The sequence below is a fragment of the Natrix helvetica genome (assembly GCF_964273705.1).
Source record: "Natrix helvetica genome assembly, chromosome: 1".
Classification (NCBI taxonomy): Eukaryota; Metazoa; Chordata; class Lepidosauria; order Squamata; family Natricidae; genus Natrix; species Natrix helvetica.
The window spans coordinates 305,782,081-305,794,216 of record NC_138548.1 but is presented as its reverse complement, the minus strand read 5'-3'; the positions used below and the strand labels follow the sequence as shown (position 1 = coordinate 305,794,216).

At 38.6% G+C, this 12,136-nt stretch overlaps 1 protein-coding gene across 2 annotated transcripts in view; it reads right to left on the bottom strand.

The window, feature by feature from the left end:
- The window catches only part of FBLN2 (fibulin 2), a 130,486-nt gene extending 124,970 nt beyond the window's left edge, over positions 1-5,516 (bottom strand). The window contains exon 1 of one of the 2 annotated variants that reach the window (XM_081939890.1): positions 5,441-5,516. The gene's annotated coding sequence lies outside the window, so the exon portion shown is untranslated. Of the gene's footprint in view, positions 1-5,159; positions 5,212-5,440 lie in introns of those variants that run through there. The other variant, XM_081939891.1, reaches the window with a different exon arrangement.
- Between the last annotated feature and the right edge of the window lie 6,620 nt (positions 5,517-12,136).

Genomic DNA, 12,136 nt, shown 5'->3' with positions numbered 1-12,136 from the left:
GGGCCCCCAATTAGTGCATGCTTCTCTTCCTACTGTTGTGTTTAATGTTTAAAAGCATATATATATATATATATATATATATATATATATATATATATATATATATATATATATATATATATATATATATATATATATATATATATATATATACATACACACACACACACACACACATATATAATTCATTTAAAGGCAATCTGATGAAGCTGAAGGATAAACTTAAAATTAAAATCTGCATACAGATTTATTGGGCATGCATATACAGGTAATCTTCTGCTTAGCAAACATGTGTATAGCAACCATTTGAAGCTATGATGCTGCTGAAAAAAGTGACTTATAATCAGTCTTTATACATAGTGCCTCTGAAGTCACATGGTCAAAAGTCAGACAATCAGCATGGACTGATGATGGTTGCAGTGTGTTGGGTCACATGATCACCATTTGCGATCTCCCCAGCAACTTCTGGCAAGTAAAATCAATGGAGGGAACACGTTCCCTCAATGACCATGTGCTTCACTTAATGACTGCAATGTTTTCCTTAACAATCATGACCAAAAATTCATAAAGCAGAGCATTTCTTAACAATTTGTTCACTTAGCTATGCACAAGCTTAAAAAAAGACTTTATCAGCATGAAGAACTGAGCATTCTGCCAACGCTTGTCACTATCTATATTCATGTTCCAAGAATAAATATACTCAGTCCACAGACAAATGGAGTAGATGCATATAGATAAAGATTCATGGGCATACATGGCTTGTTGGAAATTTTTCCTGAGCTGATGGCGTAAAGGAGATTATAAGGAATTATACAGATACCAATTGCTTCTACGTTTCTTTTGCTAGGAGCTGGGCAAAATCGAAAGGAAATGGACATTGATCGAGAACTATTTCAATATTCCTAATTAATGTAGTCTTCCAAAGTGGTGTATCAAAGGCAGGCTTATCTGTCTTTGTAAACAACTCAGGGTAATCTTCTTCCATAATCTTATCCAGTTGTTTAAACAGATAGCCTTTACAAGGGAACTGTCCAGCAAATGAAAAAAACAACTGTGCAGACAGTACTGCTGTTATAGTACCTTTAATGTAATGCTGCATTTCAAAGGGACCTCTTTAATCCAGGACATTGCATTGTTACTGAACACCTTGCAGGAATCTTTCAGAGCTAATCTTTTTCTAAATGTTAGAGAGTTAGTCTACATTAGCCAAGATAAATGATAAATAATATGATGATAACTATTATAAGCCCATGCTTCTCAACCTTGGCAATGTTAAGATGTGTGGAATTGGCTAGCTGGAGAATTCTAGGAGTTGAAGTTCACAGTTTAAAGTTGCCAAGGTTGAGAAACACTGCTGTTAACTAACTAAATAAAGACTTATTCCCACTTTAAATGGCCTATCCATTCAATCTGCAATCGTTTTCCAATACTCACATTAAGTATTTGCTTTCATTTCTACTAGTTTTCTGTGATCTTTCAACCATCAACCACTTCCCTGAGTATTATCCCAAATGGATATTTTTTTCTCTTCTCTCTCTGTTTTCCACTAAACCTCAGTTATCACTATGCTGTCTTTCACCCAGATTTATGAGTTCAACTATAATAATAATAAAAATTAGGGACAGAGAACCTAGTTTGGGAGAGGGGCTTTACTTGCTCAAACTTTATTTAATGGAGAAGCATTAAGCTATGCCAGCTTTCATCTCTCTAAAGTAATTGAATTCTGCTAGTTTTATCACTTCAAGAAGAACTACATTTTCTGAGCCACAGATCTATTAATGCCAGCAGAAGAAATCAATACATCAAAAATAGCTCCGTCTTTTATCTGCCAGGTTCTTTTCCTATCACACTTTACTTGATTGTTTAAAATACATTAATTTTTTAGAACCTGAAATTCCTATTTTACGACTTTAGGAATCAACATGTTTTCTTGATTCAAAATTCTTCTGTGCTTTTCTCTGTTCTTTCTTGCAACAGCAAGTTATAAGTTTCACAGTGCAGGATACTTTATAAAGTAGAAAACTAAGGCCTCTTTTCCAAAGAGCTTGCTGTCTAAAATTTTCTCTGGGAAACAACAGATGAAGGACAGAAAAGTGGAAGTATCATTAACATGGAAGAAATATGACACTCTTTCAGTTGCATATGTTTATACTTAATCTATAGCATGAGTTGAAGTGGAATTTGAGAACTAGAGAATTGCAACTGAAGATTTATCATAAAACGCATTTTAAGATAATGTGTTGTAAAAACTAAAGGTGTGTTATCTCATTAGAGATGCTTTGGAAAAGAGGTCCAGGAAGAAAGAAAACAGTCTGAGAAAAGAAAAAAGTTGTAGATAACAATGGATAACAATAGCATTCAGATGTATACACCACTTCACAGTGCTTTACAGCCCTCGCTAAGCGGTTTACAGAGTTAGCATATTTCCCCCAACAATCTGGGTTCTCATTTTACCAACCTCAGAAGGATGGAAGGCTGAGTCAACCTTGAGCCTTGTGAGATTTGATCTGCCAAACTGCTGGCAGCCGGTGATCAGCAGAAGTAGCTTGCATTCTAACCACTGTGTCACCACGGCTCTGGATGTTGAACCAAAAGGAGTGACTATTGAGAGTAAAGCCCAGGAGATATGAGCCAGCAATCTCAAAGTTAAGTTAAGTTAAGTTTATTTGATTTATAGACCGCCCCCTCTCCTCGAAGGGACTCGGGGCGATGTACAGACATCTCATTAAAAACCGTATACAAAAATAAATACCCTTAAATTCCCATAAAATCGAATTAAACAATAGGCTGTACAAAGTAATAAAAATTAAAAAACAACCTAAAACCCACCCCTAAAAATTTAAAATACATACTTGAGGGACTAAGCTGGGATTAGGCCAGGCCGGCTAAATTGAACAGGTAGGTTTTAAGCTTCTTACGGAAGGAGCAGAGATCCGTGGTATTTCTGATATCGGGGGGGAGGTCATTCCAGAGGGTCGGGCCCATCACAGAGAAGGCCCTGCTCCTGGGCGTCACCCGCTGGCACTGCCTAGTGGACGGCACCCAGAGGAGTCCCTCTCTGTGAGAGCGGATTGGCCGAAGGGATGTATGGGGCAGGATGCGATCCCGCAAATACCTAGGTCCTGTGCCAAAAAGTTTGATATTTTGGCAGCAGCAGGTTGAGTACATGTGAAAATATACAGATGATACAATGGAGCCTACAACAATATTAGGGAAAGATTATTTGAAACAGAACTGATTTTTTTTTTTTGCCAAGTAGACAAAGGATATTTTTTTCTACTATTGTCAGACACAGACAATGCCCAAACCACATACTAGTGAGGCTCCAATCCAGGGAAGGAAAGCTTTCATTCATGCAATCACAAGCAGGAGGATAATTATGGAGACCACTTCTTAAAGAGAACAAAAGAATGTATCGCATATATCTGTAAACAGCAAAAACTTTAAAAATGAAGAAGTTAGCAATATTTCCCAGTCCGCAGTACAATTCTATTTCCAGTACAGTTTATTCCTCTCTTTTTTTTTACAGAATTCATGCTTTTGGATACCCCATTAATTTCCTCCTCCAATTTTACCAAACCTTTAATATTACTGGTTGTATTTTCTCTAACTGCATGTACTTCAACCATCTTGTCTTTTGGGTTTCTACTAGTTTTACATTAAAAATATGTAAGTGTTTATGTCACTAGTCTTATCTACATCATAGTTCTTTACTGAAGGCCTTTCTTTAATCCCATTGGCATGAAAGATGATTCAGAGATGAATCTCTTCTCCCACCCCCCGAAATTCCTAAATCCCAAGTGGCAGCTTCAGTGTCAAAGAGACAGAAATAAGGAGAGTGAAGGAGATAGAGATTGAATTGTTTCAGAAAATGATTTATACTCACATAATACTCACATAATACTACTACTTCAAATGATCACAATAGTTCACATAACACTGATTAGATCCAAACATTGAATGGAATCACAAAAACTTACTAGGAACTTATTCAGATTCTTTGATTATATAGGATCCACCCCAAAGATTATACAATAAAAATCCAGATCCAATTCATTGCTTTCTAGCTGTCATAGAAATGTTGTAAAATAGATCAGTGCTGCAGACAAGAGACCAGTTTGTTCATCCAAAGAGAGTAGAACTTATGGAAAATTTAAAGGACTTCTACATGTACTCTTCATTTTTTCCTATCTGCTTTACTCATTTTGAAATGGTGCAGGGAAAGAATGTTTAAAACTCTCTTTTTTGGGTTTAGCTGCATATTTTACCTTATACAGATATAACCAAGCAAGAGCAGAATAAAACCTTATTCCAAGGTCAATTTGGTTGCCTCTAGGAAGTAATTATGTGTTGGGTTTCATGTATGAAATATCTGGCCAGAGGTCATTAGCCTAGGATCCCTGAGATAAATTAGAATCATAGCTCCCATAATTCAAAGCCTTTGGCCATTCTGGTTGGGAAACCCAAAAGGTACCATCCCAAAGAATGTAGAAGGTACTAAGTTAGAAGAGTTGCAATATATTTACACGATTCCCCTCTTCCATTTTTTTCCAATTTGCTCAGTGGTGGGAACCCCTCCCTCTTTCCTTTGAACTTTTTCCAGAAAGAGTTTCAGGATTTGGGGATGCATGTTTGAAAGAATGGAGTGAGGTTTATTTATTTTATTTACTGGTGTTTAGTCCTCTTCTGTCACCATAAACTTTTCTCAAAAGCCTCACTTAATTACCAAAACGCCTCTCCCCAGGGAATTGTTTGCAGCCTAGCTGAAGTTTTTTTTTAAAAACCAACATTTTTTTTGTTTTTTGTTTCTCTCACACTTTGTTTCCATCACACGGGTACTAGCGCTGTGATTTCATTTTCATATTCCTTCCCCCCCCCCTCCTTTCCCGAATGACTTTTTCTGGCTGCTTCTACCATTTCCCATCCAATCGTCCAGAAGCAGAATTGCTTTTCCCCTTTGCGTCTCCATCACTTAACAGGACCTCCTGCCGCTCAATCACATTGACTTCCAAGTCCCCAGCCTAAGAGCCTTCACTTCCGAAGCTCAACTAGTGCCGCGCTCCTTCCTTTGCAAAGGAGTCGGAAAAGCAGCTCGGTTTCCCAGAGAGTCGCGGGGACCCTGCCTTGGCTCGCCCACACACATGCACACCCCGGACTACCTGGTTCCTGGGCACCGGGAGCGCGATCCGGAAGGGAGAGTTGGGAGGGCTGCTCGGAAGCCTCCGTTTTCCGAGTCTGGGAACGGAGGGAGGTTGAGGGTGTCTCAAAGTTGACCAAAAGCGGTGTCTCCGCTTCGGAGGTGGACCTGATATATACTCGAAAGCTTCCAGAGTCTATCCCGAGGATCGGCTTTTCACGCCTTCTGCTCATCAGCGGCCCCCATTTGAGCCCCTTAATCGGCCAGTTCTGCCCTTCCACTCAACCCACCACCAAAACTTACCCCATATGCACGCAACTGTCAGGCGCCCTTGTGCTACTCTGTTGCTGCTTTGTTGCCGCCGCCGTCACTAGTGCAGCTGCCCAAAAAAAAGGGGAGGGGGAGCCACAGAAATCGGGAGGGGAAGAAGAAGGAAGGAGGGACTTTTTAAAAGAAGAGCACAAGGAAACCGACCAACTGCAGAACTTGTTTATCTAACCTAAAACCCGGAGGCTGGGGTCCATCAGTCATCGTGAAGACCCCCCTTGATGTCTCTCCACCCACCTCTTCCTCTCTCTCCGCGTAGTAAAAGCGCTGCCTTCCTCCGTCTTTAAAGTTTTATCAGAGGGGCGAACGGGGTGGGGAAAGAAGTCCAGGGGACTTTGGATGAGAACCCAGGACTAATTCAAACTTGGTGGGCAGAAGGAGTTGGAGAGACGGATTATGAGAGACGGGATGGGGCACGAGATCCCCAGGAAGGGAAATTGGCTTGTAAAGAAGCGAGGAAAGGTTAGAAAAGGAATCTGGGGGTGGAAGGCTAGAAATATTTCACTCTGGACTTAAAGTGGAGATTTCTAGTGAAGACTAACCCTATTCCCCTTAAAGGCACTGGACACAGTATCTCCCTGCAAAGAGCAAACCACAAGCACATATATCCTTTTCAACAATCAAAAGGCAAGTTGCACATACTGAAATAACGGAAGTGGCGGTGGGTTTTTTTTTTTTAAAGAAAGGGAGAAAGGGAGGGATGCCAAGTTGTGCTGTGCAAGGTGAATTTAAGGAAAGAGTAATGGAAGATGCCCTAAATTTTCATTTCACTGAGAAAGAAAAAGAATGGGTACATAATTTAAAGTTACAATTTGCAATAATAGTGTTTTTTTAAAAAAATATGGGATAAAGAGAGGCTTCACCCAAACATTTGCTATCTGTAATTAGACAAAGTAGACATGAAAGGGGGGGGGGGGAGAGGAGAGTTTTAGTCTAGTATGTTACAATAGGACTATACAAACCAACCACAAAATGAAAAGAAACTGTAACTGTATCTTTAAAAGATACCTACAATTGCCTTGGACATGGATCACTCACTTTCCTTCCCCCCCCCCCAGGTAAAATAGAACACATACACATGCATTTTATTAGTATCGCTAAATTTTTCTGTTGCTTAATATATGAAGGATACCAGCTTTATTAAACAAAACAGAAGTTTCAAAGTAATTAAGGAGGCAGAAATTATTCAAGTCATAAGGAGGCAAATTATTACTACCATCTGTGAATGCAGATAAGCTGATATATAGCTGAGTGATGGCATCATAATAGTTCATGGCTATTACTGGTGAATATTCAGCACTTTTGGTTTCTTACGAAAAGTACCAGAGTCCTTCATAGTGAGGATTTGGATACCAAGGAAATGTGACAATTTTGGTATCCAGGAAATGGATCATACCAGTCAACAATCATAATTAGCAGCCTTGGCAGTAAGTCGTGTTGTTGCTTTAAGGCAGTGGTTCTCAACCTGTGGGTTGGGACCCTGTTGGGGGTCGAATGACCCTTTCACAGGGGTCGCCTAAGACCATCGGAAAAGACATATTTTCAAAAAAATTCGGAAAACATAAAATAATTTTATGGTTGGGGGTCACCACAACATGAGGAACTGTATTAAAGGGTCGCGGAATTAGGAAGGGCACTATAATAAAATGAAATTCAATGGTGAAAAGAGTACGGTTCTACATTTAGGCAACAAAAACAAAATGCACAGGTACAGTATAGGTGGTACCTTGCTCAACAGTAGTAACTGTGAAAGGGATCTTGGAGTCCTAGTGGACAACCATTTAAATATGAGCCAGCAGTGTGCAGCAGCTGCCAAAAAAGCCAACAGAGTTCTAGACTGCATCAACAGAGGGATAGAATCAAGATCACGTGAAGTGTTAATACCACTTTATAATGCCTTGGTAAGGTCACACTTGGAATACTGCATTCCGTTTTGGTCACCACGATGTAGAAAAGATGTGGAGACTCTAGAAAGAGTTCAGACAAGAGCAACAAAGATGATTAGGGGACTGGAGATTAAAACACATGAAGAACGGTTGCAGGAACTGGGTATGTCTAGTTTAATAGAAAGAAGGATTAGGGGAGACATGATAGCAGTGTTCCAGTATCTCAGGGGTTGCCACAAAGAAGAGGGAGTCAAACTTTTGTCCAAGGCACCTGAGGGCAGAACAAGAAGCAATGGGTGAAAACTAATCAAGGAGAGAAGCAACTTAGAACTGAGGAGAAACTTCCTGACAGTTAGAACAATTAATCAGTGGAACAGCTTGCCTCCAGAAGTTGTGAATGCCCCAACACTGGAAGTTTTTAAGAAGATGTTGGATAGTCATTTGTCTGAAACGGTATAAGGTTTCCTGCCTAGGCAAGGGGTTGGTCTAGAAGACCTCCAAGGTCCCTTCCAACTCTGCTATTGTATTTTATTGTAAGGTTGAGACCCACTGCTCTAAGGAATTAGGGTATTTAAGAGTCAGTCTAAAAAAACAGTAGAAATAAGGTCTTATCTCTTGAATTTTTAATGTGAGTACATGGAACCATTTATGATACTCTTCATTGGTTTTATCCTCACTTGGATCATGGAAACCTGAGCTTGAAGGATGAGAGATCATCCTTTTTCAGTCTATCTTACTATAAAACCTTACTATAGGTTTTATCCTTTTTCAGCCTATCTTACTATAAAACCTTACTATAGGTTTTATCCTTTTTCAGTCTATCTTACTATAAAACCTTACTATAGGTTTTACTGCTTTTGATCAACACAACTGAACAAAAATAATATTGTGGCTATTCTCTTTTACTATTCTTAAGGGGGGTTTTGTGGCAAGGATACATGGCAGAGTGATAATTAGAAGTGATCTCTGAACTCAGAAGTTGTAAATTAGTCAGAGTGACGCCATAGCAAAAGCTTAAAGTAGAATCAGAAGAAGCTTAGACAAAATAAATCAATTCCTCCAATACAGTTCTTTGCTTTCCAGGCAACTGAGTTCTTAATACTTTGGATTACATTATTTAAATAACTTTGGAGGTGGAATAATTGATACATTGTGCAAGCAGTTCACCAGATCACCACCCCCAAAGCAATGTTTTCATGAATTGCATCTTGAATAGAAGATCTCCTCATGTCCGTGTTTGGAACTTGGTTGAGAATTACTGTTTTAACAAACCTTCCCGCTCAGCCCCCTTTATTATCTTTACACTATTGCTGATGTCCCAGCCTTTTGATAACACTGGGCTCAGTCATTGCTCAGCGCATAAGCAAAATGTGCATGCCATTATGAAAAGTTAGAGATATAAAACATTCCACATTTAAGTAATAAAATACTTTTGTATGCTAGCCAAACGATCATTTAAGTGAATATATTAGAAAATGTTTTATTATCTTATGCATGTCGCTCTCATTCCTCTGATCAAAACTTTGGCTATTATGCTTTTCCTTAATTGTAGAAAGCAGTTGTATCATCATAACCAAAAGGAAGCTGTTATTTTTGGATAGATATTTCCTGGGTGTGATGGCTTAAAAACACTTAAAATAATTAAACGCCTCTGGCTTGACACGTTCAGTTTGGATTCTGCTTATAAAGGAACACGCCCAATATGTATGTGTGTGCTTGTGTGAGTGCGTATATTCTGCTGATCGGTTCTTTTTTTTTTTTTGCATTATCTGGTTGTGTGCATGTCAGAAAGGAAATAGCACAAACAATAGGAAGGAACACACCAGAACATCCTTCAAAGCTATAATGATTAATATAGGTAGAATGATACTGATTGCAGTATTTAACTGTATTTCCAGAAGAAATCACCAGCAATTTTTAATAATGCAAAACATTTTAACTATAGCCTAGATAGTTCTAGAGAAGAGTTAAAGCAATAGCTCCTAACCTTTTGGGAACCAGAGACCACTTCCATGGAAAGTTTTTCCTGCACACTGGAAGGGGTGTGGTTTTGTGTGCATTCCATGGATGGGCTTCACTTGTTTGCATACCCCTTTTCTGGTATACCACGGATCAGGGGTTGGGGTCACCCTAAGTTAAAGTATTCCAAGATGTGCTGATTAGCAAACTAATAAATGTGGGGATGAATTGCATGACTATTTGATAAATCCACAGAGTTGTAAATCACCCCAACAGAGTGCCCATGGACAGTCCATTAGTTTGGTACAGCTAGATGAAATGGGATTCAATCCTAGACACAATACTCTTCATTTTTCCCCCCTGTTACTGACCTGGATAGGAAGTGTAAGGAATAACTATTAATTTGGCAGAGGACAATACTCTGGAAAACAGAGCAAAATTTGGATTATGTCTATAGGTCCAAGATAGTGACTAAAATAACCAAGTTAATTTTAACATTTAAAAACAGGAAGATAGGTGCATACTCCAATTGCGCTTAGCTCTTTTTATGTGTTCTGAATTTACTGTAGCAACATGTAAAAAGCAAAAGCATTGAACGAGCTAGCTATACTTACTTCGTCCACATTATCAGCATCCTCCTTATGTTCAAAGCACATTTTGAAAATGGGAATTTTCTCTCTACAACCTCCATTTTTCCAAAGTTCTTCATCAAATCAACAGAAACAGCATTTTGCTTTAGGAGCTGATATACTTTATGAGGAAGGTAACAAGAACAAAGTGAGAACGGAATTAGAATACTTGGACTTAACTTTCCACTTTGGTTGTGTGCCACAAAGCATTAAGAACATCTGAAGAGGCTTTTATCTCTCTCAATCCTTTAACTCAGGGGTGTCAAACTCATGGCCTGCAGGCCAGAAGCGTCACACGCTGGCCATACCCAACCCTGGTTTAGTGAATCGGAAAAAAGCCACAATACATCACGTGAGGGCACCATGACAAACCAAGTCTGACATCCCTGCTTTAACTCCTTGGATTACTTGGCAAAGATGCATTTTCCACTGTCAAAATTATTAGATGTTACATTAAAATTGGGTCTTATCAGAAACATGATTGAAATAAACATAATTTAAAAAACATATTTGGGCTGGAAATGTCAATGTGAAATGTAGAGAAAAAAAAATCCTTTTCCAGAAAGCTATCATGTGGGTGGTGGTGGTGGAAAATCCATTGTTTGTTATCTACATCCATTAAGAACACTTTTTTTTTGATACCAGGAATAAATGTATTTAGATTCCTAAATACATTTATTTAGGAATCTAACACTACACATTCAGGACAAGAAGCCTTCTCCAATTCTTGATATACCTTCAGAACTGCCAGTCGTTTCCTTTCTTCTGCTACAAAAATTCAAAAATTATGTCAACCATGAATCCCAAACATGAAAACAAAAGCAAAATCCACTCCAGGAAGAGCTACAACCTTAGAAAACAACCACAGCTGATACTCATTCACAGCAACAGTCATTCTGTCAAGTTCTAAATAGCCAGAAGATCTGATACACTAATGCGTTGTATAAATGTACTAATACATTCCAGCAATTTGAAAAAGGTTAGCATTTATCTTTTCATACTAGCACTTTCACTAGACTGTGCACATATAGAGCATCCAATGTGAAACTAGTGTTAGACAATTCTTGTTGTCACAACTCTTCCATTCATTTTTGTCTTTGCTTCCTAGAATACTTTTAAAGGAAGGAGGGAGGGAGGGAGGGAAGGAAGGAAGGAAGGAAGGAAGGAAGGAAGGAAGGAAGGAAGGAGAGGAAACTAAATCTATGTCCCTTTCATTTACTTCCCTTTGATCTTCTTGCTCAGAAATCATATTCATCTGTCAGAAATCAGCTTAAGAAAAGGACAGACTTTGTCTGAAGTTTCTGGATGGCCTTCAAGGGCAGGGCCATGTAGAGCAAATTACAGTAATCCTATCAAGATATTATAGGGAGATGAGTGACTGCCCTCTTGTCATCCTATCCAGGAAAGGCAACAACTGCCTTATCAGCTGGAAATGGGCAAAATATTTCTGGCCACAGCTTCCAACAGAAACCGTGAATCCCAAAATGCTGAGATTGCTAGTCTGCTCTCTCCAGCACACAGCTAATTTTATCCTAAACGCAGAAGGTTTCTGAATCAACAGCCACTTCATCTTGCTTGGTAAAGGAAAGCCAGAAGCCTTCTTTGATTGTTTTGAATCATGTAAAAGCTTTATATGTAAGTTCTAGTCCCATTTTTGATATAAAGGCCAGCTTGGTGACCATGGATCAGTCAATCTGTTGCAGCAGCGCTAGGAAAGAGAAGAAACCATTTCCAAAATCTTGCCAAGAAAAGTACAGAGACTAATCTACACAGTCACCAGGAGACAATAATCCATTCTGTAAATCTATAGCTGATGGTGAGGAAATGTGTGTAATTCAGGAAAGCAATAATTAAGGGAAATTAACAGTCTTCCTTGTGCAGTTGGATAATTAATTTGAAAAAAAAGTGGAAATGCTGGAGAAGGATCTAAGTACAACTTTTAAAATAAAATAAACACGAGTTACTCCCTCCTGCAGTTCTTTTACAGCATATGGCAATAATGAGAATCCATTTATATTTATTTTTGTACTGTTTTTAATAGGTTTAAAATATTTTATTATTTTAGAATTGTCAGCCGCACTCTGAAAAGTGATTCTTTTCAGCAATTTTACTGCATTATATACAGTAATTGGAAGCACGTATACAAGGCATTGTTCTGCAAAACAATGGAGTTTTCTTTCATAGATGATTATACTGAT